The 27,229-nt window shown below is 38.8% G+C and overlaps 1 protein-coding gene across 1 annotated transcript in view; it reads left to right on the top strand.

Moving 5' to 3' along the window:
* The first annotated feature begins 221 nt into the window (after positions 1–221).
* The window catches only part of STAT5B (signal transducer and activator of transcription 5B), a 62,572-nt gene continuing 35,564 nt past the window's right edge, over positions 222–27,229 (top strand). The window contains 1 exon segment of the mRNA XM_027094770.1: positions 222–389. The gene's annotated coding sequence lies outside the window, so the exon portion shown is untranslated.

Here is a 27,229-nt window from a genome sequence, read left to right as displayed (position 1 = left end):
AGGGGCTGCGCGCGGCGCCGGCCCCACAGAGCGCGCTGAGGGGGTTCCGGGCCTCTCCAGGGCGGCCGCGGAGTGAGGCGGGGGGGCGAGGGACCACAGGGCTCGCGAGCGCGCGCCGGGCGGAACCAGGAAGCGGCGCGCGCTGGCGCGGGGCGCGCTCGAGGCTGCGGACGACGCGCGCGGCCGGGCCTCCGCGCGCGAGCGGCGCGCGCGCCCCCGTGGGCCCGGGCGAGAGGAGAGTCGGCGGCCGGAGCCGTCACCCCGGGCTGGACCGAGCGCAGGAAACTAAGCGCGGCGGTCCGGCCGAGGGAGGGAGCGAGCGAGCGAGCGGGCGGGCGACCCAGAGAGCGGACGGGAGGCAGCCGCTGGCGCCCGAGGGGCCAAGCGAGGTAGGAGCTGCGGGGCCAGCCCGGAGCTCGGGGCCCGCGGAGGGAGGCCGGGGAGCCGGCCCGGGCGGGGCCCCGCGCCCCGGCCGCCCAGACGCCCGGCAGGGCCGCGCTGCGCCGCCGCCATCGCTCCCTGGGCCGGGAGGACGGGCGCGGGGACCGCGCCGCTGGGTGAGGGGGGCCACGGGGGGCGAAGGCTGGGGGCGGGCGAGGGGCGTCGTGCGGAGGCTGCGGCGGGCCGGAAGGGGTAGAGGGCAGAGACCGTGCGTGCGCGTGTGTCGGGGTGGGCTGCCGTCGGCCCCCTCACACCTTCGTGTTGCAGTTCGGAATAGCGCCCGCCGGCTCCTCGCTTTTCTCCCTTTTTCAAAGGGAGAAAAGGGTGTCTGCGACTCCTAGGGGTGGGATGAGACCTGTGGTGCCCGGTGGGGTGGGGGGTTTTAGCCAGGCTTCAAGGAACAGCGCCTTATAAGGAGTCCAGACAACAAATACGAACGTTTCGATCAGGCTCGGGGGTGCAGAATCCCTCATCAGGGACCCGCCAGGCCCCGGCTTGTGCGTGTGGCTGTGGACGCAGTGCGTTCTTTTTTTCTAGCCAGGGATAAAGAGTTAAAAAGTGCTCCTGGTGTCGGGGGTAGATACGCAGCGTCGGAAGGGGAGTCGTTGTGTCACCAAAGCTGGTCTGAGGCTAAAGGAATCTGGCAAGATGGTCAGGCAGATCAAAGAGGAGAGAACTTGTGTGGAGCAAGAGGCGTTTGCAGACACTTGTAGCCAGCAGTGATGGAAAAGGCGAGGGAGAAAAACAAGCGCCAGCTTTTAGGAAGAGGAGCTTAATGAGAACCACAAGAATTTTAAGGGCAAAAAGAGATAGCGATCCTCTCTTTCCCAAAGAGCCATGCCAGATCTTTTTCTTCTAGACCCCTCTGATCCTGTCATTGTATGTGATACCGTCGTATCAAATAAATAGTGCTCAAAGTGGGTCGTAGAATGTTAGAGCTGGAAAGGACCGCGGCGGTAATGCTCCATTCTTTTATTGTACAAATGAGGAAACTGAGGCCAGATAGGTGGAGCGATTGGCCTGCTCCATTCACGCAGCTGTTTAGTACTTCAGAAACTGAAATGTCGGTCTGAAGACTCTCAGGTTAGTGCTTTTCCCGAAGCACAGAGAAGCAGTAGACATTTGCCTAAACACAGTTCCATAAATTGTCTCTGGAATGTCCTCGGGGAATGCCCCTTGAAAGGGCTAGTGTGTCACCAAATTATTAAACTGAGCTTAGGTCCTTTTTTCAGTCTTCAAATGGTGTTTATCATCCGCTTGTATCTTAGGTTTCCAAAGGGCTTGGATAGCCGCCTGGGCCATAATAAGCTTTCAGCTGTTGAGTATACTATCTCAATTTTGTTATCGTCCAATTAAGATAATAGAACCTTGCCTCTTTCCTCAACACTTTTCTGTTATTGTTTATTTGTTTATATTATGTTGGTTACATTGTTTATATTCATTGGCTGTAGTTCTTAGAAGAGGATGTATTTTATTTAGTGTGCCAGTCATTTTTTCTAATTTCATAACACTAGGAACATTAGATCAGTTCTGATGATATCAAATGGTGGAATTCTGTTGATTGACTTTATTTCAAGGCTTTGGGGTTTTTTTGTTTGTTTTGGTACCAATTTCCATCTCTTGGAAGATCACAGTTAGAATTGATATTGTAAATGGGAGAAGGGGGCTGCAGATTTTAAGAAAATTTATTATGTGACGGTTTGCGATGTCTGTTGGTCTAACCAAAACAGCACCACACCTTTGGTCAGGTAAGTGTTATCTAGTAGATTACTTGTTTTCTGTAGCCGTCGGAAGATGAAAATTTCAAGCATCTGGTTGAGACACAGGGAAGGAATGGAGAGATCTTTTTTTAAAAAGCAAAACATCAGAAAAAAACACAAGAGTTGATTTCTATCACAAGCAGTTTGGTTATTGCATAACTTGGAGCTAAACTGCACAGAATCTTTGCTGTATACCCGACTAAATAAATTATCCCCCCCTTCTCACTGGTCAGGATTCACATTTTTGCCCACAGGCTATTAGTATGGATTGTGTTAAGAAATTTAAGGTGTCTATGTTTCTTAAATGGATACTTCATGATATATATGATGGAAGGGGGAAAAAGTGTTATCCTTGTTTGGAGTGTTACAACATGTATATTTTGGTCAGCACTTCCTATTGTGCCCCAACTTCTCGTTTCATCTTCATTTTCTTGCTCTCAATTGATTTTTTAAAAAATTTTATTTACATATGCAAAAACCACATCAGGACTAGTAAAAAGCATCACTTGTTGCTCTTTGGGTACTTACGTCCATTTGTTTCAAGTTATATTGTTACGTTAAAATTATTTCAAATTATATTGAAATCATTTGTGATTTGTGTTAAGTATATGTTTATAAATGTGCTTGTGGTGGTTCATTTGGCTTATTTTTGTGTAGGTAATACAGGTAGTCTTATTATAAAAGCAAGGTGTTATAAATAGGTAAATAATACGCTCAAGATTAGATTGCAGGTTAAAGGTAGAATCAGAGGAAGCTTAACTCTTCTAGTGCCCTACAAACATGTATGTATCTCATGAACTATTCACAGATTTCTGGACTACCAGTGACACATATTTCCTCCCTTCTATTAGAGTGTAGATTACCACATTATACCTACAAACGGAAGCAGAAAACCTTCTGTTTTTTCTTAATGTGTTTTGAGCATTTGAAACTTATTCTTTTAAAAAGTTATGACATTCCTAGGTTACTGAGCTCTTCAGAAGAATATCCTTTTACTGCATATGATAAAGCGTCAAAATACCTTGACTCTGGCACTTCTTAATAAAAATAATGTTTAAAAGTTTGTTCGAAAGTATCACTGTCCCCAGTTTTGTGTGGTGTTTAAAGGAAAAGATTTTTCTTTAAATCTGAGCTTTGTTAATAGAACCGTTCTAAAATCAGAAGTATTTTTTTCCTCTGCAGTGTTGGAAACACAACAGTTTTATGCTTATTTCTAGGAATAAGAAAGTCAAATTTAACAATCTAGTTTCCATTGATTAGACAGTTTCTTGTACACTTAAATTGTGAGCGTCACAGTGATTAAATTTTTTAATTGCCTTCTGTTAATTGTCATGTCCTTATTTTAAGTCGCCTGTTTACATTGGATGTTTTCTTATTAGTGATGATCCTTTTACCATTAAAAAACCTAAGCCAGTTTGGAGAGGACTTTACATATCTAATGTGTTCTATTTTTACTAATCAAAGAGAGGAGTAATTTACACGTGTTCAACTTTTAGTTGAAGGAGACCCTCACTTTTGGTGATTTCAGGGTTTTAGATGACGTTTTATTGCTTTTGTTAGTTTGGTCACACCCGTGACTTCCTTGGAAGGTATCTTTGAAGTTTGGTTTCCTTTTTTTTAAAATGGTAATATTGGGGTGGGGGTGCTTCCTGTTTGTATTTTCAAAAGTAGGTCCACATGTTAACCTTCTCGTGGTGTCACATTTTTATCTTAAACATATAAAGACGAGCATCAGATGCCATGTGGTTTGTCTTTGACCCATTGTACTGCTCCATGACAGCTCTACCGAGTACCCAGTTGGAAAGGCAAGACATCCCAAATCTTCCCAGCTCCCTTCAAGGTTTAGCTGCCTTGGAAGGAATCTTAACTACCACGACAAAGGTGCAATTAACAGAAAAATGGGGCTGCTGCTTTCTGTTTTCCTCCCAGGTACCTAGAAAATGCACAGCACTGGGACTTACCTGGTGGTGCGGTGGTTAAGAATCCGCCTGCCAATGCAGGGGACACGGTTTCGAGCCCTGGTCTGGGAAGATCCCACATGCTGTGGAGCAACTAAGCCCGTGCACCACAGCTACTGAGCCTGCACTCTAGAGCCCTCATGCCATAACTACTGAAGTCCGTGCGCCTAGAGCCCGTGCGCCTAGAGCCCGTGCTCCGCAACAAGAGAAGCCATGGCAATGAGAAGCCCACGCACTGCAACGAAGAGTAGCCTCTGCTCGCCGCAACTAGAGAAAGCCCACACACAGCAACGAAGACCTAACACAGCTAAAAATAAATAAATAAAATAAATAATATAAATAAATAATATTTTTTTAAAAAATGCATAGCACTAAGATAGAGCAAAAACGTGTTACGTGTAGCTTGGAATGTCAGTGCCTTCAAGAGGGGTTGCCATAGGTTTATAAGATATAGCATCTATTTAGCAGTGACTATAGCCGTTTTTCTGACCTCACCTAAAAGGCACACAGAATATCATGGAGGAGTCAAATAAGCACAAGGAGAGATTCAGGGTATGGTGGTGGTAGAACTTTGGAGGAATCACCCTCAGCCATGAAACTCTTCCTAGACCCTCCTGGATAATTTTTACGTGGTAGGTCCCTTTTAATACAAATGTTGGGGTGAGAGTTATTTGGAGGCTTGCGGAGAAGAATATCCTTGAAAGGAGTACGGATAGTATTGTTTCAGTGATTGAAGCAAGTGACCTTTTCCTAGCCTTCAGCTAACTTTATTCTAGAAGTGTAATGACTAAATAGACTCCTAATTAAATTGGCATTCAAACATGTTTTCAGTGTAGGGGCAGTTTCTCTCTTGTAAATTTTCTTTTGGATCACATCACTAAAGGCAATACTGCATTAGCATGTTGCATAGTAACGCAGTTTGCAAATGAGGTTAATACGTAGAGTATCTTGACCTCCCATCCCTCCCCCCCCCACCCCATAGTCAAGAAAGGAGAAGTTATATGTCATATACTGGATATTTTCTTCATTGAGTTTATTTATAATAATTACCTCCATTTCTCATGTACTGTAGTACTATTAAGATGAAAAATACATATATTGATTGATAAAGAACATTTATCTTTTGGAAGCTAGCTTGCAAAAGCTAACAGTCATTCTCCATTTGTTCCTCCATTGCCTTTGGCACGCTGATTAACTCTTTAAAAAATTCGTTTCCAGATTTCTGTTATGAAGAGAAATATCTCCATATTCTATTCACTGCTAGTTTTTTGAGGTGCTTATGCTGACTCATTTTTTAATTATACTAAGATATAGAGTATGGTTTGAGAGCAGTAATGAGATTCTCAGAAGATATGAAAACTTCCCTTTCTGACTAGTTAGAGAAAGATTGGGGAAGACAAGGGGAAATACATCAATGAGCCAATCAATTATTGTTATTTGTTGGGATTAATTTGGTGACTAATATTTTCAACGCCCATCAGGCTAGTAAAAGTGGCTTTGGCTTTACCCTGCAATGATAACAGGACAAACTCAAGTTTTCTCTAATACTGCTTGTTTTTCCTAGTAGGGGATTTTTTTTGCATATGGGAAATCAAGCCAAAGCTACCAGTAACGGTCACATCCATGATTTGTATAAAAAACTATTTACCACCCTGGGCTATAGCTGTACTTACCGTAAGCTCATCTGGGAAGGTGTACTAATTATTTATATAATAATTATTATGCCATCTTTAAAAAAGTGATCAGAAAACTAATTTAAAAATACTTCAAATTATGCCCCAAACCTAAAAGTAGAAAGAGAATGAAAATAATACCTAACATCATTCACTTACAGTGTGCCAAGCAGACACTGTTATAAGCTCTTGCCATGTTTTAACTCATGATCCTCAGAGGGGTGGGTATTATCCTCAGTTGAAAGATGAAGAAGTGGCCAAAGAGAAGTTAAGTAATTTGTCCGAGGTCACATTGCTGCTAATGGCAGGGCTGGATCCAGACCCAGGCGGAGCTGATTCCAAAGGCTGCATTGCTACCCACTGCACTGCGAAGGAGAGCAGGCAACTGCAACTTCGCAGTGAGACATTTGATTTCTTTAGGGCTTATAGTTCTTTATTTGTGTTCCAAAATGCGCTCTTGTGTTTTTTTAATAGAAATTTTTTAATGTATATTTGGAAATTTTTTGAAGTTTATGATGGTGATGATAGGTGTTTTTCCAACTTATATATTCCTGACAGAAATTATATTAAAACAGAGAAAGTCTTAATTTAAAAATTTTTTTAATTTTATTTTTAAAATTATTTTATTATTTTTGGCTGTGTTGGGTCTTCATTGCTGCGCACGGGCTTTCTCTAGTTGCGGCAAGTGAGAGCTACTCTGTTGCGGTGTGCAGGCTTCTCGTTGCGGTGGCTTCTCTTGTTGCGGAGCATGGGCTCTAGGCGCGCAGGCTTCAGTAGTTGTGGCATGCAGGCTCAGTAGTTGTGGCTCGTGGGCTCTAGAGCTCAGGCTCAGTAGTTGTGGCGCATGGGCTTAGTTGCTCCGCGGCATGTGGGATCTTCCCGGACCAGGGCTGGAACCCGTGTCCCTTGCATTGGCAGGCGGATTCTTAACCACTGTGCCACCCGGGAAGTCCTGAGAAAGTTTTAATTTTAACTATAAGTTGTCCTTTGTTGTCCTACTAGCGTTACCATGTACATCACAGGAGAAGGGCTCTAAGCTGTCTCTTTGCCTTCTATTTATAAACAAAAGGATCTTCTTTGCCAGTGTGGTTTGAGACCTGCACGTTTGTTGACTGAGAATGCAGGTATCCAGCACATTTTATTTACAACTTTATTTTGAAGGGGTTTATGGTCCTGTTCTTGTTTTAAAGCTAGTAATTGTGATTTTTGAGCTAGAAGGACTTAAGAATTTTAATTTGGGGGGATAATTTTTAAGGCAACTGAATTTATTGTGTGTTTAGAGCCGTGGAAAGACCATTAGAAACTAGTCTCAGAAATGTATTCCTTTTCATATCTGATGCTTGTTTTCTATCAGCACTTTTCTTAGAGGTGGATTGTGACGTTAAGTCTTGGAGACAGAATTCACAACCCTAAAGTGCAGTGATTTGAATTTGAGAGATCAAGTCAGGGATGAAAAAACCTTCAATTTCCTGAGCAGAGAGTATGAACTTGCTCAAATAAACAGAGGATGTTAGCTTCCAGGGTTGTCAAACTGTCACCTTTGACCAGGGTTGAATTTTCTTTGAATGTTGACAAAAGTTACAATGTCAGTGGAAAAAGCTTAATGTGAAGTATCTATAACTCAGAATTTCCTTATGTTTGTGTCACTGAGATCCTATAATTAAAGGTGTTTTTTTTTTTTGTTTTTTAAATATATGTCTGATGAGTTTAAAAAGCCTTCAGTGGGAGTTTCCAGCCTTTAGGTGAGAGTCAATGAGAAAGTTTGTGAAAAAATATTTTGTATTGTCTAAAATTCAGAGCCTATAGCTGGCAGTAAATCGCTATGTTTTTGTAAAGAGTGGGATTTTTAAAAATCCAAACCTGGGGAAATGTTTTAAATAAACTATATTTTAAAATATCACTGTAGAGAAAGAAAGAAGAAGAAAGAAAGAAAGAAAAACTGTTCACTTAATCTGTTAAAGTACTAAAAATTGGGATTTATCAGGTTCGTAATATAGCATTCTACAGTATATTCATTAATGGTTTAAGCTAGGTAAAATATTCTCTCAGAAATAATGCTAATTCTATTTTTCCTTTTGTTTCATGTTTGTAAAAATCTTTTGGTCCTCTTTTAGGCTTGAAAAAAGTAGCAAACTATGTGTCTACAGAAATATATAGCTCTTTACAAAATGAAACAGTCACTTCAGCCTGTGGATTTATGTTTTTAGGATTTGTGATCTGTTTCTGGTAGAAAGTAAGAAAGAATGATAGCGAGAAATGGACTTTGTAGAGTCTTATTCCAAAAGGTATGGAAGGTCTAATACACAGGGATGCAGTGCAAATATTCCTCGTTCTTTTGTTGTTAATTTTTCAATTGTGTAACAGTATTTGGAGACCCTGAATGTGGGCATATTTTAAAGATGAGTTTTTCTTGAAGTGAATTTAAATATCAAGTAAAAATACTAAATTCACTGTAATGTGTATAGAGATTGGCCTTACTCCTTAACCATTGAAGGTATCAAAACAAAATAGAAAATATTTGGCTTCCTGAATGGTATGGCTGCAGTGAACATGCCGAGTTGGTCATGAAGCATAATCCTTTTCTTTTGCAATACCAGAGCAAAACACATAATTTTAAAGGAATGGATCCTTAGGATAACTTATTACCTTAAGCGCACATTTGAAATTTTGTTCCAGAAAAGTGACGTCAAAATTTATGATTTTGAATTTTTACTATCCAAGTGTGAGAGGTCTAGTTGGGACAGAACTGAACATTACATTCCAATTATATTGGTAAATTTGAACAGGAAAAATATAAAAGCAGTAGCTTTTATGAAGTAACTCATAAAAGAAATGTATATGTACATATAGGCATTAAGAATAGGCATTAAAAAAAGACTTCTTCTGGGTTGTGGGATTTTGGATGTATGTATACACTTCTTAGTGTATTCCCATTTTTCTGTAATAAATAGGTAATAATGAATAGGAAATACTTTTGTAATCAAGAAAAAAGTTATTTTTAATGAATGGGTAAAGAAAATGTGAGAGAGATCACATGGAATATTACTGAGCCATAAAAAGAAGGAAATCCATTGTGACAACGTGGATGAACCTTGAGGGCCTTATGCTGAGTGAAATAAGTCAGACGGAAAAAGACAATACCGTATGACCTCACTCACATGTGGAATCTAAAAAAACCCAACTCCAAAAACTGAGCAGATGGGTGGTTTCCAGGGGAGGACAGTGGGGAAATGGATGAGGCTGGTTAAATGGTACAGATTTCCAGTTATTAAGATGAATAAGTTCGGGGGATGTAATTTACAGCATGGTGACCGTAGTTAACAATGCTATTGATACATTGTATATTTTTTTTTTTTTGATACATTGTATATTTTAAGTTGCTAAGAGATAGATCTTTAAAGTTCTCACCAAATGCCAGTTGTAACTGTGTGAGTTGATGGATGTGTTAACTAACCTTATTGAGGTAATCATTTCACAATATATACTTATATCAAATCATTACATCTGCATCTTAAACTTATACAATGTTGTATGTCAACTATATCTCAATAAAGCTGGGGGAAAAGTTATTTTTTAAATGGCTTTTGTATATTGATTTATCTCAGAATGAGAAACCTGTTTTTGTTTTCAGTTAGTGTTTCCTTTTTAGGAGCAGAAAAACAAGTAGTTTGTGACGTTTATGTTAAATATTTGGCATGATATACTATTTTGGTATGATTATATGACATCTTTTTTTGATGAACGGTATTAAAATCATTTAAATTGTATTTAATGTTTTCAGAGTTAAAATAACTTGAGGACTAAGTTATTTCCTATATTTGGTGGAATGTTTCATATTTTTATATATAAGCTGATGGAGAATTATACTGTTTATAAATATAATAAATAAATTATATTATTTTACTTGTGTGTGTGCTCTGCTAGGTTACCATTCATTTCATATTGAAGGTGTTTGTTTTTATTCAACTTCTGGGAAAAAAATGGTCTCATTTAACTTCTTGCAACCCTGAACATTGTTATTTCAATATATTTTCTGCATTTGCTTTATTTATTTATTTATTTATTTATTTATGGCTGCGTTGGGTCTTCGTTGCTGCGTGTGGGCTTTCTCTAGTTGCCGCGAGCGGGGGCTACCCTTCATTGTGGTGCACAGGCTTCTCATTGCTGTGGCTTCTCTTGTTACAGAGCATGGGCTCTAGGCGCGCAGGCTTCAGTAGTTGTGGCATGCAGACTCAGTAGTTGTGGCGCATGGGCTTAGTTGTTCTGCGGCATGTGCGATCTTCCCAGACCAGGGATCAAACCCGTATCCGCTGCATTGGCAAGTGGATTCTTAACCACTGAGCCACCAAGGAAGTCCCTCCACATTTGCTTTTATACTGCTTTCTTGCTCATGATGATACCTACAAAGGTTGCTAGGTTTATAGATTTCTTTTTCTTGTAATTCCATTAGTCATGCTTAATGACTTCTCTGTGTTTATTATGACATTCATTTGGGAATATCTGGTAAAGTAAATCTCTGGTGAAAGACACTTTCTTTTGGGTATATGTCATTGCTAATACAAGAGACTGTGTTTTGCCTTAATTAAATTCAAATTAAATAGTTTCTTTGTAACTAAATCTAGTTTTAAAAGCACTTTAACATTTTAAGGAGTTTAAGGAAGAAAAATGAAAATAAATTACAAGTTGATGCTTTAGGAGAATTGTGGTACATAGCTCTGTAGGTCTTATTACTTTGCAACAAATAAAATTACAATCTTAAAAAAATATGTATTTTTGAGCCCAGCAGAACACCTACATATTTTATGTAAAACTCAACTCAGCAAAAATCTACCTTAACTTCGATTGTGCCTTGTAATTTATTGTAATGGAATTTCCTATAACAGAATTTTATTTTAAGTCAGTTTTGGGAATACTGAAACATAAAAGAGATCATATAGTACCTTTTGGTGTTTTTTAATCCTAAATCCATAAGTAGTTCATTCCAATTCATGAAGATAATAATAATAATTATTATTATTTTATTTATTTATTTTTTAAATAGAAGTTTTTATTTTATCTTTTTGGCCGAGCAGCATGTGGAATCTTAGTTCCCTGACCAGGGATTGAACCCACGCCCCCTGCAGTGGAGCTCAGAGTCTTAACCATTGGACCACCAAGGAAGTCTGATGATTATTATTTTTTGAAGATAATTATTTTTGTGTATTAAAGATAAAACTATAAACGTATATTGCCCAATATGCCTTCATAAATAAATCCTGTTGATTTTATTCTTTTTTGCTTATCACTTCTTACCTCCTCTGCCTCCTGAAAATGTGATAATCTCATTTAATCCAAAAGTATGTTTTCCTTTGGTTTCAGTTCATTTATAGTTGCTGATTTTCCCTGTAATCTCTTTTATCACTGTGATATTATTGTGACCAGTTAGAATAATCCCCTTCTTCCCTTATGTATCTGAATCATCTTCACCAAACCATGAGATATTTTAGAAATTATATAAACTGGGACCTCAAATTTAGCGTTATATATTTCACAATATGGCATCAGTAAATTATAGAATATTTTAAAATTAATATGTGAAATGATTTATTGCTTTCTTCATTTAGAACTAGTTACTTGATAGTGTTCTATCTAGCCTTTATTTGTTTTTGAGAACTTGGCTGTCCTCACAAAGGTAAGGCTTTTTCTAAGTCCATAAATCTTAAAATTATCTCAGTAAAGGAGCTCAAATGTATGTAAGATTCAAATGACTGTAAAAAATGATTACTTCTCTTAAAAGTTAACATTATAATTTTGTTTGAAGCTCTCTAATTCGCTTTTTGTTTCTTAGCTGCTAGAGGGCTTTTGGGGATTGTGAGCGTGTGTGTGTGTGTGTGTGTGTGTGTGTGTGTGTGTGTTTAAAAATACTTCCAAAGTGAGTAAAGAAATTTATTCCAAAATTTTACGGTAATTGGGCTACCAATCAAGGTAAGACTTCGTAAATACTAAGTAAATATTTACTGCTAATGCGCAGAGAGCTAATTAGCTAGTGAGCTAATACGTTTTTTAAGGCAGTTAGACAACAACTTGACCCATTAAATTATATACACCAGTGGTTCTTAACCATTTGTGGACTAAGAGACCTTTTGAGGTACTAATGAAACCATTGACTCTCTTCCCAGTAAAATATGCATACACATAAAAATCTGCATACATTTCAAGAGGTTCGTGGACTCAGGTTACAAACCTCTACTGTAAACAATCTCGCTGTTAACACAGATAATGGAGATGAGGGAGTATGGAGAAGAAATAACAAATAATCCAAATGTACTGTTAAAACGAACCTCTTATTTTGTTATCTGGGGACTCAGAAGGGGCTTGTTTCCCCAGGGAACTAATAAATACCAATTTACTTCAACATTCTTAAGGTGTGTATTCCATTGTGTAACCCTACTGTAATTTAGTTAATCCATTAATAATTGATAGTTGTTTCCAGTTTTTCACTTCTGTAAATAACACGGTAGTACAGATCCTTAGGCTGAGTGGGGTTTTTTCACATTTACCAGACCATCTCCTTAATATTAAGTTGTAGAAGTGGAGTTGCCGAGTCATTTGCATAGATAGTGCCAAACTGCCCTCCAAAAAGCCTATCCCAGTCTGCATGCCCACCAATAACTAGTGCATGAAGGGAATGGTCATTTTCCCACATCTGCCATTACTGAGTGTTGACAACCTTTCTCTCTTTGCTAGTCTCTCATATTTGTTTGTGTTTCTTTGATTTCTAGCAGTGCTTCACAAGTTCGCAGGCCATTTTGTCTCCTCTTTGTGATTTGCCTCTTTATATAATTGGCCTGTTTTTTTTAATTACATATGCTTGAGTTTTCCTCAGAGATCTTTCTGTCTTAACATATTATAAGTAATTTTCTCCGTTTTTTTTTTTGACTTGCAACTTAGTATACTATTTTTTTGCAGTACAAAAATGTTAAATTCTTAGGTAATCTAATTTAATAATCTTTTTTTCTCTGATCTGGCTATTAAGACATACTTAAAAAAACCATACCGACCAAAGATTATAAAATTTTCATTTGTATTTTCTTTTAGAATATTTTATGGTTCTATTTTTTTTTTCATTGTCTCTCAATCCATCTAGAATCTGTTACTGTGTAAGAAGTGAGGTGGGAATGTAGCTTTATTAGTTTTCCTGAAAATAACAATATTATTTATTGATCACTCACTCACTGTGTGCCAGCACTGAGCTAAATGTTTCATAGGTATTAACAGTTTCAACCTAAATCAATTTCAAGTGGCTCGCCAGTTATCTAGAAAAAATCCACCACTTTCCACCAGCTCCCTCTTTTCCCCATTGATAGGAAAATCCATCTTAATGTATACCAAGTCCTCATATATGTTCAGATCTGCTTCTTGTCTGTCCTTTTCCATAGATCAGTATGGCTCTGAATACACCACATTGTTTATTTGGATCACTAAAATTTTTTCAGAGAATAAATCAGAGAGGTCAGAATTCACATGGACTTCCTTTGAAATACGCACTGGGATAGGATCTTAATATGACTCAAAATGAATTTCACATTCTTTGAACAGATGGTGGATAATCACGGGTAGTTACATTAAAGAATCACTAGATTTAATCTTCTTAAACATACCTTTCTATAGAGATTATGTGACAGAATAGTAATTTTTAAAAACAATAAGCTGTATGCTTTCAACTCAAACAGTGTAATTTCATTCTGTTTCAGTAAGTGTAGTAAAACTATATATTTTAAGTTTTTTAATTTAAAAGCTTAGAATTGCTTTCAATATTTTTTCTTCTAAGCAAAGCATAGAAGGAAAGTTACAATTGTTACAGATAAGACACATATGAACTAGAATACTGTAAGAGTTATATAGGAACATGTGAAATATTTATGTTATAGACAAGCAGCTTGTCCAGTATAAATATAAATGTAATTTTCTAGAAGTAACCTTTAAAAAAGGTAAAAAGAAACAGGTGAAATCAATTTGAATAATATATTTTCTTTAACCCAGTATATCCAAAGTATTACCATTTCAACATGTAATCAATATATAAACTTCGGAAACATTTTACATTCCTTTTTTACTGCTGAGTCTTCAAAATCTGGTGTGTGTTTTACGTACACAGCATATCTCAATTTAGATGCAAAATTTTTACCAGAAATACATGAAGTGTTCAGTTTTCATAAAACTTTTAGTTGATAAAGTAGATTCACATACCCAGGTTGTTCCAAACGTACTTGAAAGTTTTCCAATAACCAAATTGAGCATCAATTTTAAGTTTACATTTAAGTTGATTAAAATGAAATAAAAATTTAGTTTCTCAGTCACACTAGCCACATTTCAAGTGCCCAGTAATAGCACGTGTGGCTTATAGCTATCCTATTGGACAGTGCAGTTACAGGGCTTCTAAAGAAGTAAAATAAAATACAGGCTGTCTCCTACTTTTAACATCTAGTTTACCTATAGCTCAAATACAGGTAGGATCTCTTGCCCTCTGGGAACTGCTCTACAAGGGATCAGAAGCTTTTCTTACCTGAAAGAAGATGATACCCCTAAAGCTTCCCACCAGACCCCACTCCCAAAATGCACACAGATGTACACAGACTTCTCTTTTTTTTTGGAAACCGCTGCACTGAGGCCAGTTGAAGCATTATCCACATGCTTGGAGGCCCTTTCTTTCGTTGGGAGTAGAAGAGCTGTTAGTGCTTTGTAGGAGCCGGGATGGGCAGGAGTAGAGGGATTACTTTGTTACTAATGGTATCCCTGACTAGACATTCTAACTTCTTTTCCTTCAGAAACAAAATTATAAAGGGTCATTAGGTTTTGTAGGATTGTAGATCAACTGGGGTTTGGGGGCTTACGTAGGAATTTTTCATCTCTTTATAACTTTGTTTCTGTGGGACAGTGTTTTGTGTCCCAAACAACAAATATGCAAATGCATTTTGGATTATGATTCCATTTGTAAGGTGACCAGGAAGAAGGTGTGGGGAAGAGGTTGGCAGTTGCCTTATTACAGAAGGTGCAGGCGTCTGAGTGTTGAACTTTGATGCATCAGCCTAAATTGTCTCTTGTCACCTATACGACCTTGCTTACTCCTCTGGAACTAAAACAACCCATAGTGTTTTAGGTATACCTGAACTATCAAAACCGCTTTTAGGCAGAGTTTTTTGTTACTTTGGGTTTTTTTTGGGGGGGTGGTGTATGTTGTTTTTGAAACTGAGTTTGCCTGTAAAAGAATCATATTCGTCTTTTGGTCTTAGCTACTATTCATTTTCATGTTGTACATAAAGTTGATGCTTGAAATTTGAGATCTAGTTACAGATGAAATTTTTCCTTTCAAAAGAGATTTCCCCCCTAATGTTAGTTTAACCTTAGGAGATACTTTACGGAGGGGAGTAATATTTAGTTATCATCGTGGGGCGATGGTAACTCCACCTTTATGTGGAAGACTGAACCAACAGCTTCAGAAGGCCAACTCAACCCTCTGATCGTCAGGCCTTCCTACTTAGTTTATCTTTTTTTTTTAAATTTATTTATTTGGCTGTGCCGGGTCTTAGTTGCGGCATACAAGATCTTCGTTGCTGCATGCGTGATATTTTTAGTTGCAGCATGCAGGCTCCTTTAGTTGTGGCATGTGGGATCTTTAGTTGCGGCATGGGGGATCTAGTTCCCTGACCAGGGATCGAACCTGGGCCCCCTGCATTGGGAGCGCGGAGTCTTAATCATTGGACCACCATAAACTACTTAGTTTATCTTAAATGTCTTTTTAGATCCCTGGTTCTAGAAGGAACCTTTGAAGAAATGGATAGAACTTCTGTGCTGCTTTGAATATTGGCAGACTCTAAGCTAAATGCAGTTGGGTTTTTAATGTTAAATAAAGCACTTAGTAGCTTTTACTCCCAGGTAGCCTTTAGGAGCCCCTTTATTTTATTTAATTTATTTATTTATTTATTTATTTGTGGTATGTGGGCCTCTCACTGTTGTGGCCTCTCCCGTTGCGGAGCACAGGCTCCGGACGCGCAGGCTCAGCGGCCATGGCTCACGGGCCCAGCCGCTCCGCGGCATGGGGGATCTTCCCGGACCAGGGCACGAACCTGTGTCCCCTGCATCGGAAGGCGGACTCTCAACCACTGCGCCACCAGGGAAGCCCCGCCCCTTTATTTTAATATGGTGTCCAAAGTAGGTTAATTGTAACTTAACACATCCTGGTATAGTTTACTGATTGTAAATTACTCCTCAATAAAATTGAGAATTATTTCCATAAAGGAAAAGTTCCTTTTTTCTCAAATATAATATGACAGCCTATTTTAGAATATTTAAAATATTTCCTTAAAGGTGAAAATTTAAGAGCGTATATAAAAACCGTTGTGCTCCAAGGGGAAATCTGACTCTTTTGTCTTAAAATTCATTATATTCATTACATTAAACAAAAGATTGTTGTGTTGAGTTGAGAAACAGTCAAGTATTTCAAAATATTTTTGTTATACCTAGGTTTTCACTGCGATGTATTTATTTTAGTAGAATTTGACATATATTTTATTCCATGGGAAAAAGAAGAAACTAAACATTTGCAAGCCATCTGCCACCTTGTGCTGCTATGCATTGGTGGGGAGAAACCTGAGTCCTATTATAAATTTTAAACTCTGTGCTCTATATTTTTAGTACCTTGTGGAAATTGAATCTGCAAATCGTCTCTGAGAGATAAATGATTTGATTTGATTGTGACAAGCATGAAAGTTATCCTCTCTATAAAACTATGTCTCCTGGGAAAAAGCTGGGCTAATACCGCACTGAAATGACCTTAACGGTGGAATCCTTGATTAGACCCGCATTGTTTTGCACGTACTATAGCTCCATAAAGATGATCGACGTCCATCAGGAATGAACAGATGTCCTGGCTTTATCAGAAATTGCTTTCACATTGCCAAGCCTTTCACAAAGCCAGTCATCACCCTTGTTAGTCTGATTTTGTTGAGATGCTTTTAAAACTTTTTTCCAAATATTGGTTTGAATGCACAGACTTTGCTGTTTACTTGTAAGATTCTATGTTAGTCAGGTATGGTGTCCTTCTCCCCTAACAGGGAAAAAAAAAAATTAAAAGCAAAAATAGAAAGTATAGCATAGTCTGTATTTACTTAAACTTTAAAGTATTTCATATCAGGTACTAGCATCTAAGTTCCATAAAAGACACATCTGTTTTGTTCACTGCTATATCCTCAGGAGCTAGAACAGAACCAGGCATATAACAGGTCCTCAACAAGTATTTGTTAAATAAATACGTATAGTTTCTATGAGTGGGTGGATGCACTTACTTTTGTTTATGGCAGGAAGATCCTCATCTCCGATAATACAGATTGGTTGATGTTGAAGATACCTTAATTCCATCTGTTCCCCTTTAATCTCAACATAGAGGGTGTCTCCAGAGACCACTTCAACCCTCAATAGGGCTGAAAGTCTATCTTTTACTGTGGAAGAAAGAAAAGAGAGGGGAAAACCAATTCTCTTTATTTCATTTGGATTTTGGAGTTAAGGAAGGAAGAAATTTGAGTTTACTAGGCAGGAACTGGCCTTTTTTCCCCATTTAAAAAAATTGTGTTTGTGTTACCATTTTAACCATTTTAAAGTGTACAGTTCGGTGACATTACTTAATGTCATCCCACATTGAAATGGTACCTGTTAAACAGTAACCCCCCATCCCCACTCTCCCTCAGACTCTGGTTACCACCATTCTTCTTTCTCTCTATGTAAGTGTGACTACTCTAGGTACTTGATATAAGTGGAATCATATAATATTTGGCCCTTTATTTCTGGCTTATTCTTTTTTAAAAAATTTTATTATTATTTATTTTATTTATTTATCTTTGGCTGCGTTGGGTCTTTGTTGCTGCGCTTGGGCTTTCTCTAGTTGCGGCGAGTGGGGACCACTCCTCGTTGCGGTCGCGGGTCTCTCATTGCAGTGGCCTCTCCTGTTGCAACTCTAGGCGCCCAGGCTTCAGGAGTTGTGGCTCACGTCTCCGGAGCACAGGCTCAGTAGCTGTGGCGCACAGGCCCAGCTGGCTGCTCTGCGGCAGACGGACACTCAACTGCTGCGCCACCAGGGAAGCCCTTTTTTTTTTTTTTTTTTAATATGACCCCTTTGCTTGGAGACTTGGCAATTTTTCTTTCCCCCGTTTTTTTAAGTTTTTCCTTTTGTACCTAGATCTAGCAAGTGATGCATACACAGTAAGTGTCCAAAGACAAGTTAATTCAGCAGCTTGTTGCATGCCACTAGGGGGTTATTAAAGCTTTGAAAATGTGATTCCTAATCTGTATGTCTGTAGGCTTATCTCCTCCAAGTCTTGCTGATAAACCTGCACTGACAATAATATCAGAGATTAGTCTTTCTCCATGTTTCATAAAGCAAATTGTTCTTCTTCTTATAGCCTGATTATGAACTGGAAAATTACTGGCACGTTGTTGTAATTGTTTATACAGGCATGAAGACAAACTACACAAGGACAATAGCTACATGAAAGGTTTTGATTGCAGCTTCATTAGGAAATTACATGCTCCTACTCATTTCTTTTCTCTCTTTTTCTATTCTCATTATATCTTCCTCCCTCCCTCTCTCCATCCCTTTCCTTCCCTTCTAGTCTGTCATCCCTCCTTTCATCTCTTTCTTCCTTTCTTTTTTCTTTCTTTTTCATTCTCATTTTCCTGAGTAGTTACTACAGAGACAACCTGAACCTAGGGTCCAAATATAATTAAAATAATTGTAGCTCTCTATCAGTCTACTTGGAGGGATGGGGGAAAAGAGAGTACGAGAACTAAATTTTTTTTTTTTAAAGATTGGAAACTAACTTGTTGAGGAAAAAGAAATATGCTGGGAGATCTAATTGATAAAGAAGCAAAGAGAAAGAGAGAGGGAGCATCTTGAAGGATGCTTTAAAAAGTAACCTGTGCAATTGAAATTTCAAGCAGAATCGTAATCCATGGACTATTTTAGGTCTATTGAACATAGGGTTGGTTCTCTCACTGTATCCCCTGCTGATTTGCACTGGGCAGATCATTTCTGCCTTCCCTGATTCCATTTCTCAACCTGTAAAATGGAGGGTCAACAATTAGATTCAGAATCACAAGACTTTGAGCCAAAGCCATGAGAACACGAAAGGTTCTTTTTTTTTTTTTTTGCCATATGCGGGCCTCTCACTGTTGTGGCCTCTCCCGTTGCGGAGCACAGGCTCCGGACGCGCAGGCTCAGCGGCCATGGCTCACGGGCGCAGCCGCTCCGCGGCATGTGGGATCTTCCCAGACCGGGGCACGAACCCGTGTCCCCTGCATGGGCAGGCAGACTCTCAACCACTGCGCCACCAGGGGAGCCCCACGAAAGGTACTTTTTAAATTCAGTTTTTATGATGTCTACAAATGCAGGTGTTAGTATGCCAGAGACAGAAGTTTTGGGGGGTTTTTTTGTAAATTTTTTTAAACATCTTTATTGGAGTATAATTGCTTTACAATGTTGTGTTAGTTTCTGCTGTATAACAAAGTGAATCAGCTATATGCACACGTATATCCCCATATCCCCTCCCTCTTGTGTCTCCCTCCCACCCTCCTTATCCCTCCCACCCTTTTAGGTGGTCGCAAAGCACCGAGCTGATCTCCCTGTGCTATGTGGCTGCTTCCCACTAGCTATCTATTTTACATTTGGTAGTGTACATATGTCAGTGCTACTCTCTCACTTCATCCCAGCTTACCTTTCCCCCTCCCCGTGTCCTCAAGTCCATTCTCTATGTCTGTGTCTTTATTCCTGTCCTGCCCCTAGGTTCATCAGAACCTTTTTTTTTTTTAGATTCCATATACATGTGTTAGCATACGGTATTTGTCTTTCTCTTTCTGACTTACTTCATTCTGTATGACAGACTCTAGGTCCATCCACCTCACTACAAATAACTCAATTTCATTTCTTTTTATGGCTGAGTAATATTCCATTGTATATATGTGCCACATCTTCTTTATCCATTCATCTGTCGATGGACACTTAGGTTGCTTCCATGTCCTGGTTATTGTAAATAGTGCTGCAATGAACATTGTGGTACATGACTCTTTCTGAATTATGGTTTTCTCAGGGTATATGCCCAGTAGTGGGATTGCTGGGTCATATGGTAGTTCTATTTTTAGTTTTTTAAGGAACCTCCATACTGTTCTCCATAGTGGCTGTATCAATTTACATTCCCACCAACAGTGCAAGAGAGTTCCCTTTTCTCCACACCCTCCCAGCATTTATTGTTTGCAAATTTTTTTGGTGATGCCATTCTGACTGGTGTGAGGTGATACCTCATTGTAGTTTTGATTTGCATTTCTCTAATGATTAGTGTTGTTGAGCATCCTTTCATGTGTTTGTTGGCAGTCTGTATATCTTTGGAGAAATGTCTATTTAGTTCTTCTGCCCATTTTTGGATTGGGTTGTTTGTTTTTTTGATATTGAGCTGCATGAACTGCTTGTATATTTTGGAGATTAATCTTTTGTCAGTTGCTTCGTTTGCAAATATTTTCTCCCATTCTGAGGGTTGTCTTTTGAGACAGAAGTACTGACAATGAAAAATTATCCAAAGCCAAGATTGGCTCCTGTTGGAGAGGTGGAAATGGTTGTAATGGAATTCAAGTAACCGCAGGACCCTGGGATTTCTGTATTTCAGAACATTAGGAGAATCTTCCAGTCCTTCCTGCTTAAATATGAATGGACGTAGATTGCCATTACTGCCTTGCCCCACTTCTCCTAGATTTAGATCACCGGTATTTATAAAGCTTACCAGTCACGAATAGATTCTTGCATTTCCCATTCCTTGCCATAGGGTCCTCTTTCAGTTCCATATGCTTCTATTGGCACTTACTTTGATTTTCTTTACAGCAGCAGCTGCTAATTAGTGACAGCTTTCGAGTGAGCAGCTTGTCATTTTTGGCAGGGGTAGGGGCCATCCATAGCAATTCAAGGCTATATTTTCATTTGCTAAATTTACTTTGCTACATGGAAATACATCTTGAATTAAAAAATAGTCTGTAGTCAGAGGTGGTTATATTTGCTGAAATATCTTCCTGAGTTGGCATTTGGTCCTGTAGTTGAAGAACTCTCAGGAGATAAAACATAGGTTCAGTGTCTGTCAGACCGATGCAATTAGTCCTGAGTCATCCTTCTAACGTTAATCAACATTCTGGATGTAGAAACTCATCGTCTTGTTTTGGCACAATAGTAAATCACTCTGGATTGTATTTGGTAGTATGCATGGTAACCGAAGGAGTGAATTGTTGGTAGACGTTGTGCTTCCGGTTTATACTCAACTTCTTTCTTGAGACATAATTAAGGGAAAGAAACAGTTTAGTTTGCATAAAGATGCTTTCTGTGGAATTTCAGCTCATATAAGCATCATCACATGTCATGTAATTCTCCTCTTTGAAATTGCTGCAAGGCCCTTTCTCACCTTCTGAGGTGGCCCACACTCTGTCTGTGGCGTGTGTTTCTCCCAAGGCCACTCTCGCCTTCTGAGATGGCCCATACTCTGTCTGTGGAGTATGTTTCTCTCTAAATAAATCCATTTCTTACCTATCACTTTGTCTCTCACTGAATTCTTTCTACAATGAGACATCAAGAACCTGAGCTTCGGGCTTCCCTGGTGGTGCAGCGGTTGAGAGCCCGCCTGCTGATGCAGAGGACACAGGTTCGTGTCCTGGTCCGGGAAGATCCCACCTGCCGCAGAGTGGCTGAGCCCATGAGCCATGGCCGCTGGGCCTGCGCGTCTGGAGCCTGTGCTCCGCAACGGGAGAGGCCACAACAGTGAGAGGCCTGCTTACTGCAAAAAAAAAAAAAAAAAAAGAACCTGAGCTTCATTAAGCCCTGAAACCAGGTGTGTGATCTCAGTTGGAAGACTGTGGGTTTTGGCCAGGTTCAAGTCTCGGCTGTGTGGGTTCAGGTCCCAATCTGAGGTGCACGGTTTCAGAAAGTTTCGTGACACTGTTGTCTGCTGTAATGCCAAAAAGTAGGAAACATACCTCATAAACATGATAAAAAGAAAGAAATTGCTGCAAGGAGGTTGTCAGCTCTGTTTTACAAACTTGTCACGATGTTTATGGAGCGGTACAGCTTGCAATTTGTATTTACCTTGATTAGCACCAATGATGAGTCAAAACCTCCGTCACAGTTTCTATAAAGTGTGATTCAGTACCATTATTCCTGTAATAAGGATTCAAGTTAATGACCTCCGCAGTGTTAAAAATAACATCTTGAAGGAAATAACTGACCTACCATTCATTTCCCCCAATTTAGGTTCTTTTTGTAACACGGAGGTCTACCAAAATTATATTTAATTTAACACACAGTTATTGACTAGCTACCATGTACCTATGCCAAGGAAATCAAAATGAATGAGACATGGTTCCTTCCCTGGTATAAGTTCTAGTCTAGTAGTTGAGCAGCAGCTAAATCAGAAATGCTTTGGTTCTTACACCCAGAATGGAGGATAAATTCTAATTCTAGAGAGGTAAAGAATTCCATCTTTTTAAAAACTGGATGATCAAGATGATAAAAGACATAGGATACAGGTATTGTGTTGATGTGTTATTTTTAGCTAAATGTTTTAAAGATTGTATGAGGCACCTTTCATAGGAGCACGGAATTGCCAGGTGTCCCTGCCCCAGATTTCCCCAAGACATATTGGACAACACTTAAATTCAGACGTCGTCTTCCCCATCAGAGTACCTCTCAGGGGCATGGCTTGGTAAACCCAAATGATCTCCTAACAGTCAACCAATATTTAATGGGCACTGTGCACAGTAACGTAGTTATTTCTGCATTTGTCATATTAGTGTTAGTTATCACAGGAAGTTATCATTTACATCTCTCTAGCTTATAATCACATCAGCATCAGGTAACTTGATGTTTAGTTATTGGTATCATGTGAACAGTTATCAAGATAACTGACTTCAGTGTCTTTTACTATCCTATCTTACCCACTAGAGTAGTTCACAAGTTGTTTTCACATTTGTATTAGTGATATTGTCCCTTTAATGAGAAATGTTTTCTGCCAGCACAAAACCTGAGTTTAGAATGATCTCTGATAAATACTGGTGATAGATAATAATGTATCTAATGGAAACCCAATAAGGAATTTGGGAACAAACATAACAAACGTAACCACTCCCTTCTCATAGGAAGTGTCACTGTGTTAATTCAGAACACAAGTGGTCAGGATCTAGGTTTGGGCCTCACTGGAGAATCACCGACCCCCAGAATGATTCTCGTTTTTCTCCTCCCACTCCCTTTTATAATCTAAAGCTTTTAGCTCATTTCTGATTGACTGAAGGTGAATCACCAAACCCCTAATATGGCTTCCTTTGGTTGTGTTTGAAGGTTTGTCATCTTGACGTGCTCTGACCTTTAGGGAAGGATGTCCCATTTAAAAACATTTTTGGATTGTCAGATAATTTTTGGTATCAGTGAGTTGCACTTTGTTCATTTACTTTGTAGCTTTTATTATAAAGCAGTCTTAAAACCACAGGTATCATGGTCAGGAAAAACTCATTTGGTTAGGTGAGGTTTTTAATAAATAAAGCACGGGGGTTGAGAGTGTGAGCGCTGGAAATGGGCAGCCTGGTGCTAATCCCAGCTCCTTCACTTACTTGCCACAGAACTTTGGGCAAATTTTCTAACTCTTAAGCCTGCTTCCTCTTGTATAGAATGGGGATAATAATCCTACTGCCTCATAGAGTTGTCATGGGGATTAAATGAGGATACATATGACATGCAGGCAACAGTCCATGACGTGTAAGAGTTCCTTGAATGTTTATTGTTACTACTGTTACTATTGTTACTATTACTACTGCTGCTAGTACTCCCTTTTTCTCCTTTCCCATGCTAATTCCTTTGCTGTTATTTAACATTTGGTGATTAAGTGTAGGAAAGGCTTAGAAATTTAATAGTTTGTTTTATTTCCAACATGAAACAGTTTCTGGTGTGGGTAGCAGTAGTTAATTTAGCATATATAACAAACTAATAAGTTTTTCCTTGAAACCCAAACTGTCTTCATTTCAAAGGAGGTATTCTCGGAGTGGGGTTACATACCCTCCATCATCAAAGCCTAGAATCTTTACAAGACTTTGTCTCACAAAAAGCTTTGTGTCTCTGTTGCCACCACAACCTGAAACTAACGAGTTAGAAACCACATAGAGCCCTATGACATGCTTCTGAAGGAGCCCTTACATTTTCTTGTAAGTTGCATGTAGATAGCTAAGCCAGGAACCGATCTGGTTGAGGAAACAAAAAGTTTTTGTTTTTCCTTCCCTCTCCACTTTTAAACTCAAAAGATCTAATTTTGTTGTCTCTGGGAAGATTAAATGCATCGATGCTCACTTAATTTAAAGAAGTCTGCGTGAGAATGCGGTGTTGTTTCTTTGGGGGTTAGGGGTCTTCAATATTGTTCCACAACTATTCAGGGTTACTACCTAAAGAAGATTTAAAATCATATTTTCTGTCTTCTTGCCCTTTTTGTTATAAGTTGTACAGTCTTTAAACCATGTCTAATCTAAGAAAATATATATCCCTGGTATATGTGCTTTTACTGATTGTCAGCCTTGAACCTGGCCAGTGCCTTCGCATGTTGGACAGGTGATTTGACTTTAGTTTGAGAAGAAGAAAGCTAAAGATTTATTTTTATATCAGTCAACTAGGGACCTTATATGTTGCCGTATTTATTATAGCCAAAATGCCACTTTATTTTTAGGTGGAGACTTCTGGAGCAGTAGTATAAAGGCTAGGATGGTTCCAATCCTGTACTTTTCCTCCTGTTTAAGTCCACATTAAATCCGGTAGTTCTTAAGAGTTCCACTGCTGTTTAAAGAGTGTAGTTCCACGTGATCTTATTGTCTTTAATTTAGTCAAGTGAGACACTACATTACACAGGTTCTGGGTCTCACATTTGCTTTGTTTTTCTTTGGAGCTTTACTGGAAACCGAATGCTATTGCGTTCTAGCTACAGAAGCAGGAGGGGAAGTTGGCAAGAATTAACTGCTTTCTGTTTGGTCTGTCTGTGGCAGCTGACCTTTTGGAAGGAAATCGCTGCTCTTTGCTTCTTCCTGTAACAGTGCAGCCTGTGAAAGAACGTCTACACAGAAGGGTTCTGTCGTTATCCTGGCTGGTGTCTTGGGGCATAAGCTGTTAGTTAAGAGGTGGGAGTCTTTCAGTGCAGTGTGTTGTAGGAACATGGACTCAAGTTCACGGAGCTAAGTTGTGTGTAGATATCCCAGTAGATAGATAGTGAGAGAGTATCTGTTTCCAGAAAAAGTAGTTTGTTTTAGCAAAACTAATTGTATTTTCTTGCCAAGTCCCAGTGTTAATGCTATGGGCAATTACTTTGTGTGCAATTTTAATTAATCTTAATGTTGAATGTCCTAATATCAGTATTATTTCTTTTACTAGATCCCCTTTTTTTCCTGAGAGGCCATTTTTGTTTTCCAAGACATGAGCTCTTATTTAAATGTCATTTCATCTCAGAATTAGAATTAACTTCTTACCACACCTGCTACCCATTGTTGGACCCACCTTTTCTGCAGGAGCTGTTTTACTTAGATAGAGTGAGTATTATACCGCACACATTGGCATTTTCTTCAGAAAGCTACAGTTGGGCTTCCAAATTGGAATATCCTCCAGTGAGCAGGCAAAGGAACTAGCTGATGAGCCATTTCTCTCTTAAAAGAAAAGATCTTAGTCTTCCGTTATTTTAACCAAAACATATTTAGGTTTCTTTTGTTTTTCAAAAGGACTTATATTCAAGTAAGTGTCTGTAAGCAAAAGTGAAGTTGATTATGATTATTGGTGAATGCAGAGAACACAGCTACCTGAAAAAGGGGCAAAATACTGTATTCTTCTGCATTTAGTTTGAGTTCAGTTTATAGACATGCTTTTCCAATGTATTATTGGTCTCTTTCCTAGATTTACTGTTAATAGTAAAGATTGTTGGGTGAGCGTTAGCGCTGATGTACATAAAATGTGTAGAGAGTAACCTTGGGCGAATTATCTAAAGTCTTCCCTTAGCAAGGTGGCCCTGTAGTGCTTCTTGTCTGTTCTTGGAACCTGGCCTGATTTGTTCAACCTTCCTGAGAGTACAAACCTTGCTTTGGCTTTAGGTATAGGTTCTGGCACAAAATAAGTTGATATCAACAAAACAGGAAGATTTCCCCCCAGTTCTGTTGGCCTTTGAGTAGGAGCAAAGTTAAGAACGGATGGCTAAGGCTTTCTGGGAGCTGATTTTGTAACCGTATCCTTCTAGAGGTCTTGAATTGTTACCCTTGAACTATCAAGGGCCTTCATCCAGGCCAGTTGTGTCCAGGTGTGTCATTAGGGGTAAGGGAAATACAGTTTTTAAAAAGGAATTCTTAAAAAAAAAATAATAATAAATAAATAAAATAAAAATTAAAAGGAATCCTTGCACTGCTGGGAGTGGTTTTCTGTGTATTTCATTCTATTTACTATCGGAACAAATTTGCAGGGACCGTTGCTTAGTCATGTCAAAGATGAAAAAGAGCCAGACATGAATCTAATAAGTATGTATTATTTCTTGCCTGGAAATATGACTTTCTCAAATATTCTTTTTTGTCTTTTCTATTTTCCATGTTTTTTTCAGAAATCACAAGAAAACCTCCTAGATTCAAACTCTACTCCCTCTGAGATCACTAATCTTCAACCTAGTCTAAGTTCTAGTTTACCCTTTTTTAATTTTTGGTATTCTGAACTTTTTGGTATGAACATCTTCAAACACTCACAAAATAAGAATAGTGTATAATGAATTTCCATAGATTCATCACTCAAGTTCAAAAATTACCAAAATTTTGTTAATTCTTTTTTATGTACTCCACATAAACACCTTTTTGTTTCTTCTGGACTTCAAAAAAATACTTCAAAATATATTTTTGTGCCACTTACTTTTATATTACTTCTAAAACAAGGGTTTATTAAACAAAAAAATAATATGAACAGTTATTGAGTGTAAGACATTGTAAAGGATTTAAATAAAATATAAATAGATGTCAAAATTACAAATTAAGCTTAGCTATTAATAGTCTTGAACCACTACTTGAAAACACATTGTTCTTATGTACCTGAAGGTGATAGAATTGCATTTCTTTCTTTTTTTTTTAAACATTTATAGTTTCTTTTATTTGTTTGTTTATTTATTTTGGCTGCGCTGGGTCTTAGTTGCCGGGTGTTCAGTTGCGGCATGTGGGATCTTTAGTTGTGGCATGCATGTGGGATCTAGTTCCCCGACCAGGGATCAAACCCGGGCCCTCTGCACTGGGAGCGCAGAGTCTTGCCCACTGGACCACCAGGGAAGTCCCGAATTGAATTTCTTTTTTAAGAAAT

This window comes from Aethalodelphis obliquidens, unplaced genomic scaffold (assembly GCF_003676395.1).
Source record: "Aethalodelphis obliquidens isolate GAN/ISIS:26980383/991018 unplaced genomic scaffold, ASM367639v1 scaffold89, whole genome shotgun sequence".
In the NCBI taxonomy this organism is placed as follows: domain Eukaryota; kingdom Metazoa; phylum Chordata; class Mammalia; order Artiodactyla; family Delphinidae; genus Aethalodelphis; species Aethalodelphis obliquidens.
Note: the sequence above shows the minus strand (reverse complement) of the source record. Positions and strands in the feature narration are given on the sequence as shown.